Source organism: Labrus bergylta, chromosome 1, assembly GCF_963930695.1.
Source record: "Labrus bergylta chromosome 1, fLabBer1.1, whole genome shotgun sequence".
Taxonomy (NCBI): Eukaryota; Metazoa; Chordata; class Actinopteri; order Labriformes; family Labridae; genus Labrus; species Labrus bergylta.
In genome coordinates, this window is record NC_089195.1 from 24,299,364 (window position 1) to 24,312,018 (window position 12,655).

The 12,655-nt window shown below is 39.1% G+C and overlaps 1 protein-coding gene across 4 annotated transcripts in view; it reads left to right on the top strand.

Annotated features, from left to right (window-relative positions):
• The window catches only part of coro2aa (coronin 2Aa), a 33,336-nt gene that overhangs the window by 4,048 nt on the left and 16,633 nt on the right, over positions 1–12,655 (top strand). Inside the window, exons 1-2 of one of the 4 annotated variants that reach the window (XM_020628810.2) lie at positions 10,649–10,793; positions 10,988–11,031. The exons of 1 other annotated variant lie outside the window; for it this stretch is intronic. The gene's annotated coding sequence lies outside the window, so the exon portion shown is untranslated. Of the gene's footprint in view, positions 1–10,639; positions 11,032–12,655 lie in introns of those variants that run through there. 2 more of the 4 variants (XM_020628812.2, XM_020628803.2) reach the window with 2 other exon arrangements.

Below are 12,655 nucleotides of genomic sequence, written 5' to 3' on the forward strand. Positions count from 1 at the left end.
TGTCACTCTGTCCATGTTTGTATACAGTCTTTGTACATGACAACCTAAACAAACAGAAGCCCCTGTTTCTGTCAAAGTAATTAATCTGGAAACTTTTTGAGTAATGTTTATTTGTTCAGTCAAAATTCACTTATAATTTACAATAGTATAATGGTAGTGTTTCACTGTCTTTCAACAATAGAACAAGAATCACAATGTAAGCGAATGGACTCAGCAAAGTTTGTTATTCAGCTAGATGTATTCAAATTAATTTATACCACCCGACAAAAGCGAGATATCATACTGACTGCAGCTTCTATGTGTTGATGTTCTTCTGCTTGATACCTGTCCTGTCTGGTAATGGTCATACTGTCACGAGCACACCTAGGAGTTTTACTTTCAACTAAGTTATGAGTGAGTGAAGTGTTACAATTTGAATCTTCACCAAAAGTAACCGCATTAAGAGAAGCAAATGCTCTTATTTGAGAAGCATGTATATACAGTAGATATATATTTTAAACAATTAATAGTGTACAGATAACAGATAGTTTCCAATCAATTATCATTAAATCAGTATCGCTGCATTTTGACTAATTAATATTATTTCATCTGCAAGAAGAAATAACTCTGATCTGCAGTTGTTGAAGTGTGATTTACAATTCATTAAACGATTTCTTGATGAACCACGTGGTGCTTGATTCAATGGAGGCAGAAAAAAAACTGACTCAAAGCGATCATCACCACATTTGAGTGCACGGGCTTTAGGCAACAATCTGCTGGTGGACGTTAAGGATGATTACTGTACATGTCCTGACAATGGTTTGGAAATCCTAAAATGCTCTTATGTAACCAGAGAGTCCGCACGTGCCAGAGAACCTCTCACTGTTATTGTCTCACACGCACAAAAACACACACAAACACACACCGCCTAAAGACCACCAGCCTCGCCCTACAAACCAGATCCTGCTGTTTCTGTCCCTGCAGGGTGAGTTCATTTACACAGAAAAGCCTAATGACTTTTTTTGAACAAAAGCTTCAGAAAAGCTGTTTGTATTTGCAGTCTGTGGCCCCTCTTGTTCGGTTACATCACTGTCGCTCAGATCAGGTCATCCTGCACGCTTTTGACATGACAGCTGTCCGACTGGTGGAGGATTATCTGCCGTTGCTCCCACGTGGGCCAAAGAGGGAGGGGGATTACATAAAAAAAAAAAAACAGAGAGAGTCCGTGGATTTGGTCTTGTACAAGTTTTTTTTCAGGCCGGCTGGAGGTGCCAATGTCAAGATCACAGGAAACCACAGCACTCCTTTCACACACCTGAGTAACGAAAGGTTTAAAATATTACACTACTAGCCCCAGATTTTACCTCTAAAGTATAAATAATAAATGTATTCATGGATCTGCTGTAAAGACTTTTTCTTGAAAACAAATACTTAAGGACCTTTGAAAAACAGCGAGTGTCAGTAAAATATTTTTTACTGCTACTCCCTTTCTATTTGTATATTTAATCATTTTGAGGTATAGATCCTTTATGGATGAACATGGCATGTTCATACAGAGCTATAGAAAGGGCTTTTGTCTCTTGTTTCATTGGGTTTGCCCTTATGGGAATCATATTTACTTTTACAGCACTTCTAAAGAAAAATGATTGTAGGAAAAGTAAAGAAAAATCTTGCAGCTGATCAGATGTTTTTTGCCGTCACTTTCCTATACGGTACATGTTCATAGGAGAACTTTTAAAAATGGTATTTATATTGACTTCAACTTTATTAAAGGGTTGTTTTATTTTCACCTTCTCAGACTGTTTCAATAAGTCTAATAAGCGAAATTGTATTTCATTTAAAAAGAAAGACAAGTTAAGTGGAAAAAAAACTAAAAGTGGCCAATTTATGTTTTTTCAATCTAGTTAGTCATCATGTGAGCCATGAAAGTAATCTGGCAACTCTTGGATTAGTAGTCACAGATATTTTTATTTGATGAACTTTTAGATAGATTTTTCACCGTTCCCATGATGAACAGCTACAGGATGTGTTTATTTAAGTAGCTGTGTTTCAGTGTGAGCGCCTTTTGTTGTTGGTTGAATCCACACGGTTTTCATGGTGAAGCAGATGGGTCAGCAGAGTCTGATTCATTATTAATGAAGAGAAGTAGATGTCTGCTTACACAGAATTGTGTGTGTTTGTGTGTGTGTGTGTGTGTGTGTGTTTGTTCACCATATTGATTCTTGAGCCTTAAAGTAGCCCTAATGGTTGTACCTTGTTTAATAGGCTGTCAAACCTAACGTATGTTTGTTCCCTGACAAGAGGCGACTGAGTATATATTTTTTTTATTTAGACTCAACAAGAGTTACAGTAAATGCTTTGACACATAGTATTAGTACAAGAGCCTTCATATGAGTACTCTGTCATTTCTTTTTCTCAAATTTAAAGGTAGTCAGTAGAAATGTTGGTTGCAGCTTGTAAACACAACATTCAAACTGGGCCCCCTACACTGCAAGCTATCTACTAAAGAGTATTACATTTATTCTAATGGAAAAGACAAGAATTTAGCAAGCTTAAGCATTGGCTTATTGCAATTTCACACATGTACAAACAGTAGCTTAATGCAGCTGACGTGTACTATGTAAATAAATGCAAGCGATGTGATGCAAGTAGCCCTTGGCCACTTTCATTTATTCAAAGTAGCTCTCAGATGAAGAAAGGTTGGAGACCTCTGTGCTAGACAATGAGAGCATATTTGTCAATTAGTCATTCTGAACACCATAATTCAAGCATTTTCACGCGTGAGCATGCATGTTGATGTTAGCATTTAGCTTAAAGACCATGGTGCTTTAAGTTTAAAACTAGTGTTAAAATGCTGCCTCGCTGTCTCATTGAGCTAGCCGAGCTGCTAGCATCACAGTCTACTTTCCAGAAACATAATTTCTTGGACGTAGAATAATAAACGACCTGCTGTGGTGCTTTTAGCCATTTTAAAATGTGTGCTCCTCAAAGTATCTACAGCTTAAGATGTCACAGACAAAACATGCAGACACTGGCCTGTCAGTGCGCTGCAGCTTCAGTGTGTTTAGTATCACAGCATGTTAATACAGTTAGCTAATGGAGGTGATCTGATTAGCAGTAGCCTCCTTGAACAGGGCGTGACAGGCTACTGCAGTGCGCTGTCTGTGTATTGTTTACAAAGAGACTGAGCCTATATAAAGGCCAGCTAATCCCCTGAGTCTCAGAAAGTGAAACTCACCTTGACAACAGTTACTATGGTTAGTATGGATGGATGGGTGGCCTTACTGTAGCTGGTGTGGCTCCCTGACACTGTTTTATTTCAGGTGATAAAGATCCCTGGGACTTGATTGGTCTGCTCCCAGGAACAAGCTCATTGCTTTTGCTAAATAATTAATTGTCCTTCAGCCAATCTATCATTTAATATTCATTACGAATATTTAACACAGTTAATCCGGCAATACAATTAGTTCCTTTAATTCCCAAGGCACTGCTTCTTGAACTAATTTTAGAACATCAAACCACAGTCGTCTTTTGCTATCGGACATTTTTCCCTTTCCATTCTTCTCTTTGATGCTGAACATTTTTAATTGTGTCAGGAGCTTGTGCTGAAAGTGCTGTCTTGCACAGCAGCTGTGCTTAGTAGTAATTAATACAAGATAACAGAAACCCTCGAGAGGCTTGGACCTGAGACACTCTCTGGCCTCTATGGCTGTGACATGATCTATAATTATCTCATATGATTAAGTGGCAGATCTTTTTTTATGTTCTGTGCCCTACAATTTCTTTCGAGATCAGCTCCAACATTTGTATGTGATCACGTTTATTTTTGCGTCAAAGTCTGTTATTTGCCATTATGACACTTGGCCAAAAAAAACTAAAAGCAAAGATACTGGTGGGGGCAGCTGTGTTGATGATGAATAATACAAAAATAAATGTTTTATTTATTTTTTAGTTAAACCAACATCAGTGACAATAATTATAACATAATATACATAATTAGAAGAGTAATTAGAGGAATGTTAGTCAAAGGGTGTTTTCTGTTAGCCTTTAAAAAACACAACAAAAGTGATGGGACTAGATGGGATAAGAGGTAATGTACTGTAAGTTGTTATAAAGACAGCGTAATAGAACCTTGACAGGGTGATAAAGACCTTGGGCGCTAATTGAGAAATCAGAAAGACAAATTCAACACAGACAGTTTGGTCTGCTTTACATTACCTGCAAACGTTAGCGTCTCAAGTTAATTAGCATTATAGGCTACCATATTCACGCTTATAAATGAGTTACTGCCAAAGCGAATGGGAAGCTAAATTAGCTTCACGCTCACTGGTTAAGAAATAAAAATGTTTAGGCTCTGTCCTGGCCTTTATTAGAAAGTTGGCTTGTTTGTGTTGAACATGCCGACATCGCCAGTAAATTAGCTTGCTAACTTAAGCCTGGCTCACACTGTGCGATTTTTTCCCGATTGGATAAAAGTCGGGGTGGCATGTCAGCTCACACTGTACGACTGAATCGTTTACGACGCCCGACCAGACCTTGCTATTGATGTGCTCACACTGTACAACCCGATTGTCGAGCGCGGCCGGAGAGCTCACACTGTACGAGTGAAATCGGGACGGAGCGTTGACAATTGTTAATAAAGTTTCATTTGAAAACTCCAAGGGACGGCGGTTGGTGAAAGAGAAGGAAGTGGAAGTTGTTGTAGGATATAGGAAAGTTGATACAATCGTAGATATATGGATACAAGTTACAGAAAAGTGCTGCACTTATCATCTGGACTGAAAACTAAAAAACTAACTAAAAAAAACGCCGGGTTGCGTCTTGTCGCTGGTCGCCATGACTACATTCCTCCCTTGTCTCTCGTGATTATATTGTAGTCACACACAACTTCTGCCGGACCCTTTCATGACGTAATCGTCAAGATTTGTTTGAAATAAATCAGGGCGATCCCCAACGATCGCCGGGTAGACCGGGGACGTTAACATTGGATCTTTGTGCCACTCACACTACAAGATCTGAGCAGATAATTGGTTCCGAGCAGCCTTGAGTCGGGAGCGACCCTGCGATTGTCGGGAAGGCAGAATCGGAGCTCAAATCATCCCGATTGTCCTGCAGTGTGAGCCAGGCTTAAGAGCTCTCAAAGGCGGACAAACTGGGGTTTAGTTACCCTTTAAGGGAGATCATAAATATGGTAGTTATCTCTGCTAGCACAATTAACTGTCATTGGCTAGAAATGACAAATCCTGCTTCTGTTTACTTCTGAAGAAAAAAAAAGGACTCAGAAGCTTCAGTTGTGAATCTAATGATGTTGTCACCATCAATCACAACAAAGGTGAGAGAATGTAAATCTTGACTGGCATAGCAACAGTAACTAGGCTGGTCAGGCCCTAGCAAACCATCTGTTGGTTTCAAATAACACACAGAACCCTTCCCATGCCATTTAACAAATACCCTAGTACACAATTTACTATTTGAGCTCTGCTTCTAGCAAACAAATGTTGGTTTTATTCTAAGCTGTAATAATGCGATCATTATGTGCTCAGTGTAAAACAATCTCCGTACAACGTGTCTTCAGGCTGGACTCTCTTACTGTAAGCCAATAAAGGAATTGATTTGGTTTCCAGCTCATTAAACATAGACCATGTTGTTTGCAGCGCTCCAGACATAATGTACTTTTCTGAAAGATTTAATTCATACGTCTATAAACGTGTAAGTGTATCTTATGTGTGAGGTTCAATAATAGATTTGAACTTACATCTGATTCTTGATCTTCAAATAGAGTGAAATAGAGGTTCTCTGAATTGTTTCTTGGATGTGAATTCAGGGAATTATTGGCTGTACAAAGTGTCTACTGCTGCCAAAGTTGATGTAATCAGGTGGTAAGGCTGTGATATCACAGATTGGGATCTGTTTCAAACAGCTGTGTTAATGCAGATTGTGGGAAACATGAAAGAACAGGCATGTTAACACGTGAGTCACGTAACATTTAAGCTAACCGAGGGTTGATATCAAAGCACACGATGTACCTTAGTGGTCAGTGTGCTGAAATGCGCCTCTTTCATAATGTCAGCCACATATTTTGAAGATGACTTTCGATCAACAAAATACTTTGTGCTCCATGTAATTTCCCATCTGCTGATTGCCATCACCTTTCTGTCTGTGATTCCTTTAAATCGACCACTCTTCAATCAGTCATGACCTCTGACATTAAAGGCTCTACTGCTTCTTGAAATTTAAGAAAAAAATGTTTTGCAAGTAGAGACAATTCTACGCAGTGACTAGGCTGCCAAAAGCCTAACGAGTGATTGTATCAGGATACTCAGTCATTCCATTACCTGTTGAGACACATGAGCAGGATTCAGTCCAACCTGAACCTTCATTAATCATCATGTTTCTTCATTGTGTGTGAGGGTTTGTGTTGCTGCAATCCTTTACTTAGATAATCAGTAACTTTTTCCTAAAATTATAAAATACGTACTTATCTTAAACCTTCTATTAATATTGCAAATTATCAAAACTTTAAAAAAAAAACTACAGACCTTACCTAGAAGCTGTCCTGTGTGAAACCGAAATGTTGTGCATTAGTGCAATTTCGACTGGTATTGTGACAACCCTAGACCTTACCATTGCAACCATCAAGTGAAAACACATTCAGTTGAATGGTCTTTGTATTGTGGAAAAGAGCATCCTGCACACATGAACAGAAAGACAGACAGACTTCTAGAAAGACAACGCTGCTAGAGCTACTTAAGAGCCAAACGTAATTGTATCTACAAGTGTCCACCAAATATACCTACAACTATACCTGTATAGGTACAAATAAAGATACTTTACATTGTCTTAAAAATGTGGTTATAACTGCACAAAGCATTCAGGGATAGTGGATTCTATTGTCACTTAGCAAAACTTACTGCCAGTTAGTCTGTAGCAAAGCTGTTTGAACTAAAAATAAATGAAAATGTGACTTTTCCTGCCTTGATCTGAAAGTGCCACACAACACAAATGAATTTGACCGCTCTGAACCAACTACAGTGATTTTGAAAAATGAAAAATGGTAGTAAATCCGTTTAGACCTGTCTGGATGAAAAAGGCATCACAGGCAATGCAAAGTAAAGTCAGTTTGTTAGATTTTTGTCTTTTAATAGTCTTATTGAGTAAAGGCTCTTATATATCTGCAGAGTGAATCTTGTGAATGTTTTCACTCACTTGCTGACTGTGTCATGACTCAGGAATTAGTATGTTTCCTGTTTTTCTGGGCAGGTGGAGCTCCTCATTTGCACAGCAAAGCAACAGAACCAGAACATCAAACAACATGCAAATGAAAGATGAAGAGAGAAAAAGATTGCCATTGCTTTTACATGCAAAGTCCTGCTCAGTGCTGACTTACTATTGCAATAATACGTGATTATTATAGAGCAGGCAGTCATTCAGACATTTATTTGCTTTATGAATGATGTAGAATTGAATCTGTCTTCATGGAGGTTTCTGTTTACACTGGACTAATAGCTCCTGATGATTTATTCAGATATTGAATACACCTGTTAAAACCCACCGTAAAATCCTTAGAAAACCTTTAATGAATGAAAGAAGACTCCAGACTGAGGCACACAGGATGGATCTTGGCTCTGACACCAGGTGTTTTACAGTCAAAACACAGTCGGACAGGTTATCAGCAATGACAAGGGAAGTAAGGGAAGGTCATTGTGTCTCTATTTTTTCACAGCAGCTAGCTATTAGTCTGCGCCTGTGTGTGACCTGTGATTAGAGAGCGAGCCTTGTGGTTTGAGCTCTTTGGAAAGGCTTTTAGGACTCCTGCCCTGTCCTTATTGATAATGATCCCTGGAAACGCCAAGACTCAATACCTGAGCCAAGAGCTGAGCGCAAGGAAAATAATGTGTTTAAATTCAAGTGGAGCGTTTTGGCTGCCAGAAGAGAGTCTATAAATTACAGCTGTCGATATGAGGAGTGTATACAGGGTGACACAGGTCAATAACATCTGTGTGTCTGTGTTTCCAGGCTGATATCTTTAACATACCCCAGTGCACTGTGATTCTGCCTTACAGTTTATGTCGAGAAGACTGTGTGTGCTGTTTGGTTGGATTACACTAACTGCATTTTTCTTTTTAGCTGCATCATTGTACATCGAAATGCAGCGACAACGCAACTGCTTGGAGTAAACTTCAAAGTGTCTGAAAATGACCCTTAACTTTGTTGTCTTTTTTTAGAGTTGTTCCAATTATATCAGACTGGGATTGTGTGATACTCTACTAGTTTAGCTCCTCTTAGACCATATGGACTCAGCTTATTTTGAGGTAAGGATTCTGTCATTGATCACAAGAGGTCTACTTCTCTCCAGGACAAACCTCCCGGGAAAATGAAAACTGGTCAAATCCTGAATACAGCAGTTTCATGTGAAGTGGTGGTGTCTCTCTTCGGTGCTCTGCGTCTGTTTTTGGGTAAAGCTCACGTCTGGACTCTGTACATATATATATATATAGAGTAATGAGTAATGTGTGTGTGTAGCAAAAAATTCAGTTGAGCCAACATCTACCCAGTACACATCAGTTTGTGTGTCCTGTGTTATCTCAGAGGCAGTGTGTGAACGTTGGACTGTATTGTGTATTTGACGAGGAGGATGTGTGTGTGGCCAGCTTTATCAGCAGTGTGTACTCGTGCGTGTGTACAGATACAAACAGCATGATTTGAGAGTGTATGCTTACACATGAATTCATCAGAAGAAATAACTGAGAAACTCTTTAGATAGCCTGACATCATAATGCATGCACATTTCTCTGCAGGTAAATACTTTGAAACTTCTTCAACTCAACTTCTTAATTTAGTTTTTTTTGTTCTTGACCGGTTGTGAAAGTTGTCATTTTGTCACAAATGTTAAATTCTAAAGATGAACACAGTACTAATATAAGAATTATTATAATTGCAGAACTTTTGTCTTTGTACTTTATTGTTGTAGTGTGTCATCTTAAAATAGATTACTTAATTCAACTATTAATTCAACCTTTATTGATACAGGGTGGAAATCAGTTCACACTCCTTTGTGACAGTGAAAGCAGAAAACAGCTGACACATTTTAAACTCAAAACACAACAAATAAAGGACAAGTGTAAAAAAATAAAACCTGAACAAAACAATGTGGGATAAAAGTCGACCTAATAAACCTGTCAGGTCACTACGACTGAGTCTTTGCAGGCTCACGATCACTCATGATAATCTGAACACTTTACAGCTGGCGTGCAGGCGTGCACGTTTGTGCAGTAATGATTGATCAGCCCCTCAGCTTCTCTCCCTGATTGACTGTGTGAAGGCCAGTTATGAGTGGCCAGCTCTTTTCACATATCGACCCATTAGCCTCTCCTAGCCTCTGGTGCTAATGCTGCGTTACATAACGCCTCAGTTTACTTTGAGTGATTGCACCACGGTCCAGCTGAAGTCGTGTGGGGATGTTGAAGTGGATCTTCAAGCTGCTGCTGGGCTCTCTGCCAAACAATCTACCAACTGAAAAATGAGTGCAGGTTTCACCTTTCTGCTTTGACTCGCAGTTTGTTGTTCTGAGGAGTCTGAAGGGTGTCAGAGTGAACTTCACAGAGGACAGATGATTTGAGAGGGATGAGGCTATATTAGGTGACAATATGACTTTGAGTCCGTGAGAATTAATTACTTTTATTCTCACAAACTGCGATTATGTGCATTTCTGGATGGAGGTCAATATACAGTGAGTAAGGATATTTTATTCTATAATAGAGCTTGTTATAGTCAAATTGCCTCCTTGAAATTGTTCTACAAAACTCTGCATATGTTAAATTTAGTGTTGACATCATTTTGCCTTTTATAGATCACCGACTGTTTGCCAGTGATTTGACAGAGGGGGAAATAATGGTCTGATGTGCAACAAATGACCCTGACCAAAGTCACTCCGAGTACCCTGGGAATATATGTAGCTGAAGATTTAAAGGGACTGTCAACCAAATCAAACACATGAAAGTCAGTTTGAACATTGGTGGAAAAATCTGTTTGAGTTGCAGTCTGTACGGGTAAACCGTAAAGAGTCAAAAACAAACATGGGGATATGGAGTTAAAAAAATAACTATTCATTCATCAGTCAGAGACGCTACATGAGGATTTTTTTTCTGGTTTGATCGATTAGGAAACGCTGTCAAAATGATCAGTGTTGAGTAGAATGGTTCACACTACATCAACCTGAAAGTTTCTTAACTTGGTGGGAATAAAATTCTAAATCACAAGAGAAGCTCTTAAATATGACATGTATAATAAAATACTCCTTTACTGCTCTTTTATTTTTATCTGGGTCGGTTAATTGTTGCTCACTGGTAGCATTGAAACTCTATTTACATTAAAACTATTTGAATGGATTTTTTTCACTTTAAAAAAAAAACTTTAAATTGCCTTGGATAAAATTCCAAATGGAGAAGACAAATGCCCTATGCATTCACATGGTATAAATGTTCTCCTCAAAGAGCGAGCAAGAAGTCCTGATTGAGCAAACAGAGGACAGACGAGGGAGCGGCACTCAGAGGAGGAGAGAGAGTGATTACCTGCTGCTCTCTCTCTCTCTCTCTCTCTCTCTCTCTCTCTCTCCCTCTCTCCCTCTCCTTCCAGTCACCTCCCTCTCAGGGAGTGTACACACTCCTGTGCTCTCCCCCTGCTTGTTCACACACGCACCGGGCTTCATGCTGCACACACACCCACCCTGTGTCTCCTCTTGACTGTCTGTGTGGACTGAGCACATCAAAGAAGATAAAGAATCTTGGACAGGATAGGAAGAAGAATCTTTGACGGTGTGTGTGTGTGTATGTGTGTTTGTGTGTATGTCTGTTGGTGTGCGTGTGTGTGGGTGTTCTGGATCCATGTGCTTGAGATAAAGTACAGGTCATTTTCCGTGGGCCTCTTTTTAGGGGACTTTTGAACTATTTTGGGTTTTTTTTGTCTTGCCATTCAGAGGCAGTGACTTCAAAACTTTTTCTCGCTCTAGGACCTTCTCCTTCTTCTCGTGCAGGTGACGACTCACTCGACAGGGTGAGTGCTGCTGAACTCCTACTTTAACTCCCTCTCTTTCCTCTTGCTCAATCCCTCACTCTGTCTTCTTCCTTGATTTCTTGCCTTAATGTCCCGCGCCTTAGGAAATGCTACTCAGTGTTCTGTTATTGATCTTTTTCACTTTTAAACCTTTGTCCACGAGTGTCTTGAACACGGAATGGCTTCTGTGTGTGTGGTTGTGTGTGTTTAGCAGTGTGAGCTCACTTTTTCCCTCGGGGGATTCAAAGTCAGTCAGCATGCATGTGCTTGAGACAGGCTTGAACAAGATGAAACAAAAATCTCTCTTCCAACAAGCTCTGTGCCTGAATCTGTGCATATCCCAAAAAACAAAGGTTTTACACAGACCTAAACTCCTGCTCCTTTTAGTTAATGATCCAGTAGCTCAAACTTGGAAAAAAACAGCCGCTCATTTGCTGCCACAAGCGTGGAAGTATTTTCTATTTTTTGCTGATGAAAGAAAAAAAAAAGTAACTATGAAACCAAAGCCGTTCCACAACATTGAAAATGACATCATCATCCATCCAGGGTCCCAGTCATTTCATCCCTTGCCACAGATGCTATTTATGGTAGCGTCAAACCTTAAAGACACCAACATTTACTGAAATATGTTCCCTGTTTGAATCACAGTCTGTATGAGGTCGTTTCATTAAGCCTGGTAACATGTTTCTCATGTTAAAGTTTATTAAACCTGTGTGAGAGCATGCACTTACAGCTGTGGAACTAAAGGATAACATTCAACACATGACTTAATCTTTTTTTTTTTTTCATAGTTTGAACCAAACCATGCTAGTAGACAGATAATTAGACTTAACTTTGATCCAGTGCATCCTACTTTCTCTTTTGAAAGATTCTTTGAAATGCATGCTTTGAGTGCATTGGCCCATTTTCCTGAAAAGAAAGAAAGGTTCAAATATCAATGGTATTTGGTGAAAATATGGCATAAATCTTGCTGCTGTGAAAGATATGCAAACATCACACAGACTGTTCTGCTGTTTTAGCTCCTTTTTACAGTGTGTCTTTCTGTATGTAAGTAGATCCATGATTTATTTCTTGTTGTCTTGCTCATGACTTATGGATGTTCTTTAGCCACTGAAGGACACAGGATGTGTGTACACTCATTAATGGAGAGCCAATAGAAAGCTAAAGCAGTGATTTAAAGTTATACCTGCTCCTCATGAAGCTTCAGTAGATACTTCAGTTTTGGTTTGTTTTCTGATTTATCTTTGTTCTGCATTGGTCCACTGACAGTCTTAAAGCTATTTTTATATACAGATTAAAGAGCAGACCTGCCAAGATAAGTGTGAGACCGCGAAATACAGTAAGTGTTTCTTTCCTGGCTGGTTTTGTACCAACAAAGTCACTGTTTCCTATTCTTAGCAGCTCATTTCATTGGCACAATGATGTCATGGCTAATATGACATAATGTAACTGATTGCTTTAGTCTATAAAGAAGACTCAAGTTGTAATAAATGAGGAGATGGAACTTTAGCATTTCTCAGCTTTCATTTTCACCATGGCTTACAGATTCAAAGATGCCAATGACAAATGACAGAAAACCTCTGGACACAAAAACGTCTTTATCCTCCAGAATAACACATTTAAT